At 37.2% G+C, this 15,903-nt stretch overlaps 1 protein-coding gene across 3 annotated transcripts in view; it reads right to left on the bottom strand.

Moving 5' to 3' along the window:
- The window catches only part of LOC119657570 (irregular chiasm C-roughest protein), a 269,666-nt gene that overhangs the window by 79,172 nt on the left and 174,591 nt on the right, over positions 1 to 15,903 (bottom strand). For 2 of the 3 annotated variants that reach the window (XM_038064530.1, XM_038064535.1), the window contains exon 1: positions 12,099 to 12,613. The exons of the other annotated variant lie outside the window; for it this stretch is intronic. The gene's annotated coding sequence lies outside the window, so the exon portion shown is untranslated. Of the gene's footprint in view, positions 1 to 12,098; positions 12,614 to 15,903 lie in introns of those variants that run through there. 3 annotated transcript variants of the gene reach the window in all.

Genomic DNA, 15,903 nt, shown 5'->3' with positions numbered 1-15,903 from the left:
TCTTGCCTGGCTCATGTTTGGGAGATATGTCATGTAGTGATTAGCTCCTCCTTGTCATTTGTTGCTTTCGAAACTAATTTATTATAACAAATTATTATCCATGCATTGTGTACGCATCTGACTGGGCTGGTCGAAATTGAGAAACACAAGAAACTCGTTTCAATAATAAATTGCTCCAATAACTCAATACGCTAGTTGGTATCAAGCCTTTTCTAAAGACCCAAATTGAATAAATCTATTTTCGTAGAACCTTGCTCCACCTAACCACTTTCCTGCAGTATCAATATCATCTTAAATTAGAACCTATCAAAACGAACAATAAACCACAAGACCAATCGTTATTATCTTTATTATAACTCCAAACCCGATATGCCACGGTGAACTGTTTGTATATGCGAGCATAATAGTAGTAACATTCGTGGAGTAAATGGCGTCTAGTTTCACTGGATTCAGTTCGCTGTGAGTGGTCTCTGGGGTTTCAGGCTTGGGATCAGCTTCGACTTGACTTGGAACTCGACATGATTACACACAACGACCGGGTTAAATGCTTAATGAACGCCTTTTGTTATACAAATTTTCCCGGAGATGCACTGTGGTCAGGAGATGAAAAAAGACGTTTTAATTGACTTCTGTTCATTATCGACATGAAGTGCTCATTTGACTGTCTGCGGAGTGGAGGGTTACGTGGTAATCGAGACATTGGAGCTTAAAAACAGTGGCTGGATTATTTGTTTAAATGGAGGTCGTTTATCATCTTGCCTTTATGATGATTTGGTTAATTATGGTGGTTACTAGGAGGTTAGGTATCTAGTTTAACTAATGGGGTGGAGATAGGCGCATTGCGAGAGTCACTGCAGTATTTGACCTGAACTTGTCTAGACTATGTTAAGATGCGGACTATCGAAGAAGCTGTTCGTCAATCGTGCAACCATTCAGTTGGATTATATATTATGCATACCTTAGTTTTCCAGTTGTCAAGATTGATTGAAATACATGCATATATTGAAAAGACGAATGATTTAGGTGGTAGTACATAATAATCAGTTGTCGTAGAAAATGATGGACAAGTTATTAAATCACGATTGGTAAACTTAAGGAAATATTGTACGAAAAGCAAGAGCGTTCGATATATTCAAAAACGTTGGTTAAGAGTTCACTACCCTTGGCAGTCGTACCCGGAAAAAAATGTATGGAATGTTTCCTACCACTAACAGGACAACATGTGATGTTTGTGTGTGTCTCTTGACTTAGGGATAATACACATCGAGAGCTGAAACTACAAGAAAAGGGAACTTGCTGGGCATCTAGTTAGATTTTCAAGCAGTTGAACATTTATTTTTTATATTTTGCAGGTAAAAGTGGCGTGAAGCGAGGAACGCCTTTCAAAAAACTTCTGCTGCAATTGAAATAATAAAAACTTGTTGTTTCTTTTTCGTTGGTGTGGGTATTTATTCTTGCAAATACCGATATTTCGGGAACCACTTGTTCAACAAAACAACAAGTTTTTATTATTTCAATTAATTAATCGTTGGAAACACCGCATAATTTCACTCTGATTCTGCTCCAATGTAAAATATTCAAATCGTCATATTTGAACAGTAATATCCGCCGCCCTCGTGATTAGCCATAATCAATTCGAAAGATAATTTTGATCCTCCTGAAACACCAAAGTCATTATAAATTCATGGGTGGTCCTGAAACTTGTTCCTTCGGAATTTTGAAAAAATTTCGACAATATAGCATTAATTATTGGCAGAAATCTATTATTTTAAAGACATAACCTTTTGGACATGCTTTTCGAACCTTGGTAAGTTCTGTCATCAAAATTCGGTTTTTATATTAATCTCAAGCTGGTAGACCCTAACTAGCTGTCTGAAATTTAAACTTAATCAGATCATTAGCATGTGTCTGGCGCCTATTTTCACAGTCAGGTTTTTTCTTGTTCACATTTTGAAGTGAATAATTTCGCTTAACATTGGGTTTGAAATTCTGTGCTTCCAGAAGTCTATCGTGTTGATTCGTTGACAATGCTACAAGAATGTCTGCTTTTCGAACGCTCGGATATCTGAGTTGTGTAAGGAGTTTAGAAGTGGTCGCGAAGGTGTCAAAGATTTACCTCCTTTTCGACACCAATTAATTTCGAAACTGAAGGCCATGTTACATAAGTCCGAAACTAGAAGTTGGGCGCTAGAGATATGAAAGGTTTATGTATGAATATTTGGGTGCAGAATGGGCCATTTGTATATAATGCACAGTGTATATGAATTAAGTATGTCAGACTGACGTTTTACATATGATACTTTAGGGTGCAGTCAAGAAGACTATGCACAGGAGATGAAACTAGTAAAAAAAAGCAGGACTAACAATGAATCCAATTTTAGGCGAGTCAAAATCACAGTGCGTTCTGTACATCTATTAATATATTATGTGCCATGTTTTAATAGCACTTCTGTAACTAAGCAACCAGCTACAGACAACCAATACATTCATACATAAATACAATAGGAAATTGATAAAGTGACATTGCAATATTCATCGGATCGCCGCCGTCTACGATTGATTTTGGCACCAAGCTGGAAAATTTCTATATCAAACGCGGCCAGGTGCACTAACAAGACTACACAAATGGGAACCAATAATAATGAAGATGTGCAGAACGCCCATCTTGACTGAAAAGCCCCGCTTATTATTTTTTCTGCTCCGCAAAGCATCAAGGGTTGCCTAGGCAGTTTCCCCTCCTGTCTATAGCTTTCTTGGATGCAGTGTATTTGAATGACAGAAAATTTCGACCGACTATGACTGTATTAATAAAGGTAAAATTTCCATCAAACTTTCCAATGTGATTAAAGCACATACTCGTATATTGCAAAATTTCAAGATTCTAGGGTGAAGTTAAGGAGACTTTGTAGGTAATTTAGAAAATATAGTAATGCATCATTATTAACTTTATTTGAGTCGTGGAAGAGTGGAGAATATTTTGAGGTCTATATGTCATATATGAGTACCACCAGGATTTTTTCCCAGACGTTTCAATACACGCATATTTCTGAACCCTTCTATTCCACCCCCTTAAGAATTGATATGCTTCGCTAAGTTCTAATCGAGATCATTGATTTGATACTATATATGGCTATATTCATTGAAAAAAAACTAAGTTTGCTCCTCTTTTGTTTGTCTTAAACTCCTAGTTCCCCAACCTTCCTCCAAAGTTCGTGCTAATTGAACTAACCGTTTCCGAACAAAGTGCGTGTGACAGACAATGAAGAAATTATGATGAGGTGTTGCTTTCCACGAAAAATTAGAAAGTCGATAATATTACGCTTTATAATCGCTTCATGGAAATGTATATTGTAGTGGAGTGAATAAGGAGATGACAAATGTCACCGTAAACGTCTTTCTAAAAAAAAACAAGATTTCGTTCGAAAATGCCATTGAAAGCAAAAGCTGAAAACCTATCGAAAATACTGGATGATAAAATATGGGTCCACGAGAGCAATGTGAGTGAAAACTACCTAATATCTGTTCGAGCAGCGAAGCGTAGTAGTGAAAAGATGGCCACGCCAAAGTTGGTTGACAATCAGGCTTTACCAGTCGTTGTTTTCGCTTCCCAAACTGTAGTTCGATTTGATTCCCGGTCAGGTAGTCAACAGGAGAATACTTTCTGTCCATGTTAAAACGTTTGAGAAAAATAGACAAAGGTCGGAAATAAAAACCATTGAATTATCCTGATATGACTTCGTGGCATTATTTTTCAACTTTATGATAGAAGGCTCGAAACGTTTCATCATAGGGTCAAAGCTCTTACTTACTGTACAAGACAATGATCTCGCCAGTCCTCATGTATTCCTCGGAGACCTGGAGGAGAGAAGAATCCTCCGAAGAATTTTGGTCCCCTACATGAGGATGGACGATTCCGTAGCCTACATAATGACGAAATCTATTAGTGATACCATGACCGTCAGGTAGTGGATAAAATTCGGCTCAATAGGTTGCGGTGGGCGGGTCACTTAATGCGTATGGATGACGATGATCCAGGCCGGAAAATTTATAAGGGGAATATCTATGGCATAAAAAGAGGACGAAGCAGACCCTGCCGGAGGTGGAGCGATGGGGTAGGTCAGGGTGCCAGACAGCTTTTAGCGATATCGAGTTGGTGGACCTCGGCGCAAAACGGGGATGTCTGGAGTTTCTTATTAAGGCAGGTCTAGACCGGATACCGGTTATTGCGCCGTTGATGATGATGATGATTCCCATTATGGTTCAAATTCGATGCGAGGATTATATATTTTTTGTCGGGGTGTTAAAAATTATATTTTTAACTAGGATTGAGGTGGTCAAAATGATAATTTAAATTCGAATAAATAGGGAAATTGACGAGCAGTTTAAAATGGCAAACAAGTAAGGAGGGAAAGTGGAAAATAAAAGCAATGTTAGGAGGAATTTAATAAAGAAATGTTAGATTTTGAAAAGAGTCAATCTAAAATTGAAAACGATTGGTCTAGTTATAGATTGAGAAGGGATTCAGAAGAAACATGTAACATACTAGCTTTTAAGTTAATAAGGATTAAGACTGAGATATACAATATATCAGCTGAAGTAGTTGGTTGGATGAACTAAGGCAATTCTTTGCTTATTTTTTTATAGTTCCTCATCAGTTAGGTATAGCTACGTTTCTCTCTTCTCTTTTTATGCGTTTCTCCCTAAGATTTCTATTGTATTTGAATTAAAGGAATGAAGAAAGAATAATGTATTTATTATTACACCTGAGGTAGATTGTCCTTTTTCATTTGAGGCACATTTTATTTATTTTTTAATTTTCACGTTAACTTCGCGCACCATCTGATAACTTCTCACGATTTCCCAATTATATATCATTATAGCGCCCAGCGCATGTTAATGTGATGTCGAAACAATAAAATTTGCTTAAATAGGTAAGGAAAAAAAATCCATTAACTCGTTTCAAAGTATAGGTTTCTTTCTTTTGCTTCCTCAGATTTCAGAGGCGTACTGCAACATGAGTTCCTCCATCTTTTTTTGAACAGAACTCCTCCTCAGTTTAATATACATAACGTATTTGCATTCTTTCCGCTTCCTAGAATTATAGAATCCACAATTTGACTTTGGGTGATCAGTAATATGGTGAAAGGTTTTCCTATTTCAAATATTCAAAGTTTTGTTCACTATTCTAATATTAAAAGTCACTGACCTTCCAATAAATTTCTGGATGAAATTTATGAACTTTTATTTATCAACAGAAAAGATCATTATGCAAAGTGCTCAATTTTTGCAAGAATATCGCTGCGCTTCGATATGAATATTGTCGGTTCGGCAACAATTGATACACGTCCTCAAAATTAAACCAAAAAGAATGATTCTGTTTCACCTAGGGAAGCTAGGAATATCTACGGACACTGCCTGCAGGTTTTGTGAGGAGGAGGACGAAACCTCTATACACGTCCTGGGACAGTGTCCGGCACTTGTGCAAAGTAGTTCGAGGCATCTGGGAGAACAATTAATACCAGACACAAAGCTGAAAGATCTGGAAGTAGGGAACATACTAAAGTTCCTAACGGTTATAGGCCTGCTTGAGATACTATGATCAATAGGTACACTCTAACCAGTAAAAGAGGCACAATGGTTCTTCAAGGACGCGATGCGATTTTTCCTTAACAGAATAATAATAATAATGATTCTGTTTGTGAAATCCTATTTTGTGATCATCTACATCCATATCCAGTGGTATCCTCATTCAACCGTATATGACGCAATAACTTCGTCTAATGCGAGGCCTTTCTGCATCGTCAGATATTGAGAGAATCCTAACCCTAATTTTAGACAATGTATTGGAACCACTAACACCTATCAGACAACCAAATTTGGCTTCTTTTATTCGTGGGCCATGTTAAATTTATGATATAATAATAGTAATGCAGGAGTTTGCCTTCCTTGTGACAGTGCATAGGTCAGGCCGTACCTTCTAAATCATAGTATGGAATCGAGGCAACTTTTCAAACCAGAAAAGGGAAAAATGGCTAGGAACCACAAGTGATGAAACATACCTCCTTAAGGACATTCTGCGCCTAGTTTTCAACGCACATACCCTGTAATGAACTTCTTTTTTATAAACGAACTAAAAGAAAAAGATGCATAAGACGATTTGTCAACCCTGAGGAAACGCATCTTCCTTCCTTTATTATATAAATGGTTCAATGAAAAGATATGTGAATAATATAACTTGAAAATGTTCAACCCCTCATGGTTATAACAAATGGCACACAATGTGGGCCAAATCCCAGATGCGCTAAACTTTAGACATTTAATTGGCAAGTAAGTTACGATCGATATTTGCTTCTGTTGAATCAGTTATCAGATTGTTTTGAAGCACCCTCATGTATAGTTGACAATGATCAACTTGGGTAATGATTTTCGTTCTTGCGGAGGAGATCCCATTAGCTTAGATTAACTTGAATACCGAATCCCCAAAGAAAACAACGTTGGCTGGATAAACTAAACTGTGATTTGGAGAGCCTTGCAACTTCATCCACACCAAGCAGAAGTGGTGAATTCGTCAAGAAAAATGGCGATTTTGATCTCGGCGTGTTGAAACTATAGCTGTACGCAAATAAACTTAAATCACATTTATTTGAAAGATACCGAGAATTAAGTAAAGCTGTTAGGTTAGGTAACTTTCTGGTTGCAAGAAATTGTACCATGCCTACTCTTCTGGAATTAGATTCCAGGGCAGTAATAATAATGTGAACCGTTGAAAAGAATACTTATTATTGTGATTTACGAACTATCTGATGTTTTCTAGCTGCTAATGTAGGGCTCCCATAATCCAACTTAAACATACTCAGGTCATACAACAAATAAAATTTCTAAAAATAGGAAAAATTTTCGCCACAATTGCAAAAATGGGTATCTTTAGATCCTGGGAAATAAGCAATTACACAAAAAATATAGAAAATAGTGATGAGACTTCATAGGTACAATCAACCTCACCTTTTCCCCATTTTTAGGACCCATGTACAGTTCCCTATCTTTCTTGCCTTGTAAGGAAGGCGTTATGAAATTTCCCTGATTTTATTACCATTATCAATAGAACCTATTTATTACTATTGGAAGTCTGACCTCTTCCACGATCCAAACAACGGATCTGCCACGTGATTACAAATGTTTTAGCGAATCTCAGAGAATTCCTTCCGATTTCATTCGAACTACAATTTTCTCTATTATACCAAATACCGTATTTCAGGAGTCAGTTTTACCCTTCCTCAGTGTTTTGTTCGGCAATTGTGCAAAGGGTCAAGTAAAAGAACGACAGGCAACAGCTTTTGTTCACCTATTTTGATTCACATGAATTGTATTGAATCTATATCTAATCAAAGGTAACTTTATGGTTGAGAGTGCATTCTTATTTGCAAGTATAACAGATCAGTCTCTGAAAAATTTCCAAATCATCGTTTTTGTTCTCAGGAGAGAAAAGCCAAGACGCTTACCAAGATGAAACCTTTGACAACTCAAGTTGTTCACTGGGTATCGACTGTACACTCCCAGATACTATGGTTTACGGATGAATAAAAAACATAAGATGGAATAGGAGCAGAGATACAAGAAGTGAATTCTAAAAACATGGTAGATGAGTACCCCAAGGTCAATACAACACTGTATTCCACGCAGAAGTGCATGCGGTCGCCCAAAGAGTCAGAAAAGGTCTACGGAGGAAGAACACACGCACTAAAATCCAAATTCTCTCCGATCGACAAGTAATCCTAAAAATTAACTGAAGCCTGGTCGAAGTTACTGTAGGAATGTCAGGAAAACCTTAAGACAACTCAAAAACGAAGTAACTCCAAAGTGGGTAGCGGGACATAAAAGAAATGAAATGAAGAAAAGAGTTCGAATGGCAATTTATATAGTAAGAACTTGAACTTGCAATTAACAAATCCCCACTTTCATTTGGAAAAAAACAAAACGACAGTTGCAAAAACCATATGGAAAACCAAACTAGGCATGCATAGCAAATTCATGCGCCAGAATGGGCGGCGAATAAAGCCTAGCACATATTAATGGATTACTCTTTTAAACGAACTTTAGTAGGATATTCAATAAGCCAATAGACTTCAGTATGAAGACACAAAGCCAAATTCTATACAAGCTATCTATCTGTACACCCTCTAGAAAACCCTCGTTTGGCATATGAAGCAGGTTTCGAATGCAGTTCTCATTTCAGAATTGCGTGTGCGAACGAATTCAAATTTCTGAAAGTCTCGCTTCTCTTCACAAAAAAGGTTCGGAAAGAAGATTTCGGAAATAAAGTTCTGAAAATCAAAAAGATCACTTCTGCTTTCGCCAAAAGCTTTATAGTGGATTTTATTAACGTACAACGAGGGACCACTTTGTTCTGTCTCTCAAATTGGCCGTTATTGCATTAGTGGAGTGAGGACAACTAGATGCCCTCCCGGAAGAGCAACCGGAACCCCCGGATATCCACAGCAGAACTACCCTTTAGATTTGACTGATGTCCAAATGTTGCCAATTCGACTAGCAAATTAGAAGTTACCAACCCGAAAGAAAATATAACGAAATTCTCACCAATGGACCATTCTTCCTTCTCTCCTGGGAGGATGTAAAGATATGAAGAAGTATATAAAATTAGCACTTTATATGGACTCTAAGATTAAAGAGGTGAAAATAACATGAGTAATCATTTATGCAAGAGAACAATAAGTAATAAAGTTCACCTATTTTACACAGAAATGAGAAACTTTAAAAAATATATGGGAAGTGAATGAAGGAAAGAGTAGTATTTTCCTGAGAATCTGAGAACTTTCACAGTAAGTGCAAAAAGAGGTCATCTTTAAGATTCCAAAAAAGAGTATCCGGCTTGGCCCGATAATTCTACAAATATTTACGTGTTCCTTACTATCGCAAAGCTAAAGTTTGAATAATTCTGGAAGACATCGCAGAATACGTTGAAAGCTTGGTCGGCGCTCTGGACCCTGCTGTACCAACCACATCATCACCCTTTGGATCATTACTGTAGTACTATGCGGAGTCACTGAGTCATGGACTTAGGCCAAATGGCTCTGGATTTAGAACAAAGTCGTTTAAAAGTAAATATCAAGATAATCAATCGCATAAGATACCGAAGGCGTGGAACAATTTATATATCCAGAAAGTGTTGTTTCTTCCAATGCACTAAACTTCATGTCCCCCGATGCATTAACAACGCTAAATCCACCTTTGTGGTTTTGTTCAAAATCCTTAAATGCAACAATCTGGACATCAACCAAAATGACTGTCACTGTTTCTCAAAAGTTGCAAAATTCACTAGCTTATGTGTCTACGTCGTGTCATCGGAATACCTCGGTTTGCGTCAATCAGAAACGACTAGATGCATGTGCTGATCAGAAGGTAGAAGTGGCAGTGGATAGGTCAGACATTGGGAAAGGGCGACAACTCCACTGCATAGCATGACCAGATTTCCCGAAATAGCCGAGGAATAGTTCGTCCTAGAAGTACATGATGCATGATAGTCAAGGAAGAGTGGAAACTTCTCGTGTATAGAATTGAAACACATTGCCAGGAACGATGGCACAGAAGTGTGGTTGACGTACGCATGTCCCACATAAGGGTTACATCAATTCTAATTTTTCCTATATCTAAATCAGACAATATTTTCAAAATTTTGAATTAGGATCCCGTTTTTATTATAAAACTAAATTGTTGCAATAGGAGTACAATTTGGAAATTAATTATCCTTAAATAGAAGGTAAATGGAATGATCATGGAAAAAACTGCTTTGTTTCTCATGGTAAGCACGAACTACATTAACACAAAACCGCACCTATCTGCGAAAAGGCACAACTAAGATAAATGCGCAGGAGGCACAAATCGAATCAATTTAAAGCAACAAATACCTGGTTCAAAGGAATGTCTACCGAAAATTGCTTATTCAGATGGAGCAGATTTTGTCATGCTTTATGAGGACTCTCTGAATTATAAATGTTTCGGGCTACGAGCTAATAATTAGGGCTGATCGAAGTGTTATCAATGGTTAGCATTGAATATCAGCCGCATTGAATGGTGAAAAAAGGATCGGTTACTTCTTTCTTGTATATCACTATAAATAATGAACATTTTAAGGAAAGGGATAAGCCTATCACCTGTGCTACGAAACTTCCCGGGAGGCTTTCTCTCTCGATGTGAAAACTACTTCACTTCCTAATTCTTGATTTGTATGTGACACATACAATGTAATGAACATCAGGATGCAAATCCACCAAAGGAAAGCTAGGCTTTGAAATAAAGATTGTTTTTGACGCTATCCTTCCATAAAGTTTGGCATCCAGGTCTAACATACGGACCAAATATTTACTATAAGCAAAAACATTGGTAAAGAACCCTGAAACTCCTAAAATATTCTTATCCTTCTTATTATCCTTCAAGAAAAGGGACATTAACACGCTAGCAAATCCCTAACAAGATATTGCTTCTTAGATTATAAAGGACTAGTAGATTTGACTACATATGGCCTAACATTGCTGGACTTTTTCAGACTTAGTTGAGTGTTTTTCAAAAATGAAGCATGTAAGGTATATCCTTTATTCGGAAAAAGTCCTGGACAAACTAACAAAAATGGGACAATCCAGGGTGCTCACGGGAAACATAAACTAAAACGCCCGGGAAGATAGTAGATATACTCACTAGTCACTGCAAGCTAAACTATCAACTAGGGAAGCACCATCAGGAGATTCTATGGTGACCACTCTAGGACAATGTACGGCACTTGTATAAAGTGGGATATAAACCTGGGGGAATACTTAAAACCAGACGCCATGCTACAATACTTAGAATTAGGAAATACTTTAAAATTTCTGTCGGATATGGCACTGGTCGATTTACTTCAGTTTATAGGTACAGTATAACCATCAAAGGGAACAGCAGTTATGTATGATGCAGAGTAACTTCCTAGATTTATTAGGATCAGATTTGTACTATACAAATAGGAAGAAAGATAAGAAGGCTACCTAAAATGTATATTTTCTTGCGCTATTTAAAAAAATATCCAGATAGAAACGGAAAGTTTTGTACATTTTGAACATAAATTCATAATACCCACTGGAAACTCAAAAATCAGAAATGCAATTGAAAATATCGAATCAAGGTACGTAAGCCAAGGGACAAATTTAGCTATTTGGGCAAAGGTAAATATATAGCTAACCTTCAGTAACCTAACTCAGAAACTTACCTGATTAATGCATTCAAGCGAAGTGTTCTAAGGTGGTCTGCTAACTGGAGAGGGGATATTGGCTATTGAATGAATAACAGAGGACATTAAAAGGATCTACAGAAGCGCCTAAAACCATCCGGAAAAATTGAAGCGTCAGCACTTAATCGAGTAAACAAATGGCTCTTAACTAGAAACAGCGTTTCAAATGATGCGAATAGAGGACTGAGGTGATTGTAAAGAGAACACCTCGGAAGGTCAAATATCGAAATTGGTTCAGAAGTTCACTTTCGGTATGAGTTAACTATTGAGAAACCATCAGTTGCCGGAATGGATAAATAAAGATTCGCAAAAACCGAGGTTTTTACGAAATACCTGATGAGAATAAGTTGCATTTTACACGAACACTGCAATCACTAATTTTACTTTTTCCATCTTTTGATTGCTTCAGATAATATCTGGTGTTTTCATAATTACTTAACTTAACTCTTGAAAATTATTACTTCTCACAATCGCAAACTACACTACGGTGAACCTTTTAGATCAACAGTAATGGAAATAAATAAGCCTCTAATGAGTCATATCCGTACTTGCGCAATGAAATTTCGGGAACTGAGTCATGACAGGAGTTGTTCTTTTTTAGTCCTGGACTACAAACATACGAGTACACAATTATACCAGAAATGAGTAAAATATTTCCAAATTTTACTATAAGATTTCGGCTAATAGTGGATCACTCCAAATATACTTTTATTAATTTTTTTTCATAAACTCAGCCCCAGATTGCGGATAGTGAATTAAGAGCTTTTAATTTTACAACTCGGTGAGCATAACATCTTAAAGAGTTATTATAATTAGGAAGTACCTTGGAAGTCGATTAATTGCGGAAGATTCTTAACACAGTAATCCTTAATGTAAATGTCTATCCAGTAACGGAACCGGGCGCTTTGCAATAAGTCGGCTATACACAGTACATAATGGCCAGTTGCACTTAACGCACTTCATGCGATTCATCCCTTAGCAATTCACGTACACATGTTGCCAACCACTAATTGTACACAAATTATAACCCACTCATCTCAAATGCTATTTACTTTTCCAAAATACGTTTTCCGCACGTTCCACTTTATGCCACTAAACAAAAACACAATTTCTTAACACCAAACACGAGAAACCACTAAAAACACAAACACAAGTATCTCATTACTACACTATGCACCAAGGATCCCGGCAAGGACTAAACACTTTCTCCTAAGACCGTACTTGACTGACAACGAACAATAGTTTGTAACCGACGGGAATACCACTGTTGAGTGTTTCTTGCAGACACGGCGCACATTTTACCAGTACCAAGCATGCGTATACCGAGCATATGTTGACGCCAACATGGTACTAAAGATACTAAAGAAGGCCAAGATTTATCCAAGCATGCTCACCAGTCTCAGTTTTATCGTCTTAAGAGTTGGATTTCGTGAAACAATCTTCGACGCAGGAAACAAGATTTCTCTTAAGATCTATGCAGTTTATCTGAACAGACTTGGAAAACTGTACAGACTTCCAGCTGAAGCTTTGGGACTTCCAGCAACAAGTCAAGGTTGTCTGGAGCTCGATGGGATTTTTTTTATCTAACAACAATTCTTTGCTGTTTGGTAATAAATAACTTACGCCACAAATGTATCTTTTTGTGAAGGCAGCAGGAATTGGAAATATTCGATCTCTAGGATGCTTTGCTATTACAATGGAAGCAGACTTAGAAAATATACATATGTATACAAGTCATCGTGTACGTAGGCTTACCCTCAGGGGCGTTGAACTGAAGGATTTATGTTTTTTCAGCCGAATTGACTCATGAGATTTCCCCCTACTACTTTGCACGCAACCCTCGGTTAATGTTTTTGGGACATCACCTCAGCGCTCACCGGAAGTTCATTTATAGAAATAGCATTTCAAACGAAGGGATCAGATATAATAAGTCACAATTCTTGTTTTTATTTTTATTACGCTCTAGTTGTATCCCAACTGTGTCCTTAAGGGAGAGTGTCATTCACATCACGTGTAGAAAAATTTACCACTGAGGTGACTTGAACGTGTATATTAATTAGGTACTGTTACATAATGATAAGGAAACTACGCTCGGAGAAGATCTTATTTGAATAATGATTATAGCGTTTTATCCGGAAATAAATTGTAGAGTTTATGGGAATCCACCCTGAAATAGCATGAGCTGACAAAATTGAAACTTTCTTTTTTCATCTTGAAATTTTAAGAATTTTAAAAAATCTAAGAATTATAATGGGTAATCTTTAGACGGTTTCGAGTTTCAGTCGTTGTCAAAATGAATTTATATAATATATATAATAGAGTTATACTGTAACATATTCGATTACTACTATTAAGCACGTTTCATTCCTGGAAATCGTTTCTAACGACTAAATATAATAAAATCACAAAAAGATAGTGGGTCTCAGCTCGTGGCGACAAATGGAAGACAAATAGGTGCCGTCAGTTACAAGATTTTCTTTTAATTTATTTACTTACTTAAATTTAAACAATTTATTATTTAAACAAACAAAATTTAAACAATTTATTTAAATTAAAACAAAAAAAATTAAACAAAGCATTCGCGGACCAGGGGGTTGCTACGTTAGAAGCATAAGACCCTCGCGAAAGGCACCTTAAAAACGTTTGAATTGCCGATACTATGAAGAATCTCGGAGTTGAATTTCAGAAATTAAACAACCGCCCATTAGGCCATGGCATAATTTATAAAGAGCACACGCATCAGCTAAAGATCTGTTGAAGAGACGACATGTTAAGAAATGCAAGACGATCAAGGTAACATGAATAGGGAAGGGTCTTTTTAAAAAGCAGAGAGCGAGTAAATTTCTACTGAACTGATTCTGTAGCGTAATCATCACAATGCTACTGAAGCCTATTCTACAATATTATGAACGAAGGAGTTATACAGAATGACTGACGAATCCCTAAAGTGGTAGGAGGAGCGAAGAACGAAACTAGGCATTCTGTAGGCTCGGTTGAAAATGTCAACGTAATGACAACTAAACCGGAGCTTGCTGTCGAATGTTAGGCCAACATCCTTATAAGAGGAAATAATTGAAAGTGGCTGCCATCCAAATGATAAACAGTGTAGGGAAATTTCGGGGAAACAATTAAAGTGAAACATTTACTAACATAAGTGCCAACTTGCTTTGCATACACCAACGAGACAGAGTGTCGAGATTTGATTGCAGAGAATGGAGTTCTGCAGGTGGGTCAACAATACAAAATAGTTTCAAATCGTCTGCATACAAAAGACAAAGATAAGTAAATAAGGAAAGAAGATCATTAATAAACAAGGAGAAAAAAAATGGTCCAAAGGTAGAATCTTGCGAAACTCCGGATGAAGGAATAAAAGGAATTGATACGGAACTGTTGAAAGAGACCCTAACCAGGAGTGTACAGCTGGCGGAAAGCCATACGAACCTAACTTCTTGAGAAGCAGGATAAGATCAACGAAGTGGAAAGCTTTAGAGAAATAAGTATAAATTGTATGCACACCTTTCCTTTCATTGAGGGATTTAGTAACAAATTTGGCAAAGTCCAATAAGTTAGTTACCCATACTGTTCCTTCGCAATGGCATGTATGAAGCAAGATGACAGGTAGTCTGTGACATATTTTCCTGGAATTTTGGACACAGAGCAGGGGGATGATACGTGCTTCATTCCAATTGTGAGGAAAGGCACCTTCAGGAACTTTTGTTAAAAATTAGCAAAAGTGGAAGGGAGATTAGTTCACGTTTTTTTTTTTAAATATTAGGAAAACAGTCAGGACTACAACCACCATTAATATCTAAATGGCAGGAGACAAAAGAGGAGTTAAAGAGGTATAGTGTCCAAAAATATCAAAATTATCGGAAAAAGGCGGAGTAAATGTAACAACTGAAGAGAATTAATTTCGAAGAAGCTTACATGCACAATTCGAGGTGACTGAAAGGCTCTCATCGAACTCTCAACTCATCGAATTTTATGTTGTTCACCGGGCGGCCGGCGAAAAGTGGGCAGATTTGACATGAGACCCAAAGGGCCTAAATTCATGTCGTTGGAAAGTTCCTTCAATATTCGATAAACATGTTGAGGAATGGTTAATTCTTTTCTAAGGTTTTTGTGGACGACCGTAGGTCTTTAATATTGGCGAGATCACTACCTGTACGACGATATTTTAGCTGAGACCGATATTTCGCCCGTAAGCCATCACGAATTTCAAATGTAAACTAAGCCGGCTATCTAGGGAGCCTATAACAAGAGGTGGGAGCATGAAAGCAAGTTTTCCAGGATGTCATAGATCGCTGAGGGAGCCTAGTTGCAAGAAAATTTATGGAGGGTAGCGGTCCAGTCAACCGAACTCAGAAATATTTTAGGGCCATGAAGTAGCTTTTGTGACAGTTGAGTTTTGGAGCCTTATGTATTGGTTGTATGATGGAGCGATTAATACGGAAATCTACTTCAAAAGCGGGATGGTGAGCATCAATTGTAGAATAAGTGGAGTTACAGGCAGATACTAAGAAATGGAAGTGAGGAATGTTGAAAAGATTGGATCAAAGAGGTGGTTATTATGATTGGGATGGACGTTAAATATCGTGTTGGAGAAGGAATTCATGAATACCAAGACA

The sequence above is a fragment of the Hermetia illucens genome, chromosome 5 (genome assembly GCF_905115235.1).
Source record: "Hermetia illucens chromosome 5, iHerIll2.2.curated.20191125, whole genome shotgun sequence".
NCBI lineage: Eukaryota > Metazoa > Arthropoda > Insecta > Diptera > Stratiomyidae > Hermetia > Hermetia illucens.
The sequence above is the reverse complement of the archived record's forward strand: the minus strand, read 5'-3'. Positions and strand labels throughout refer to the sequence as shown.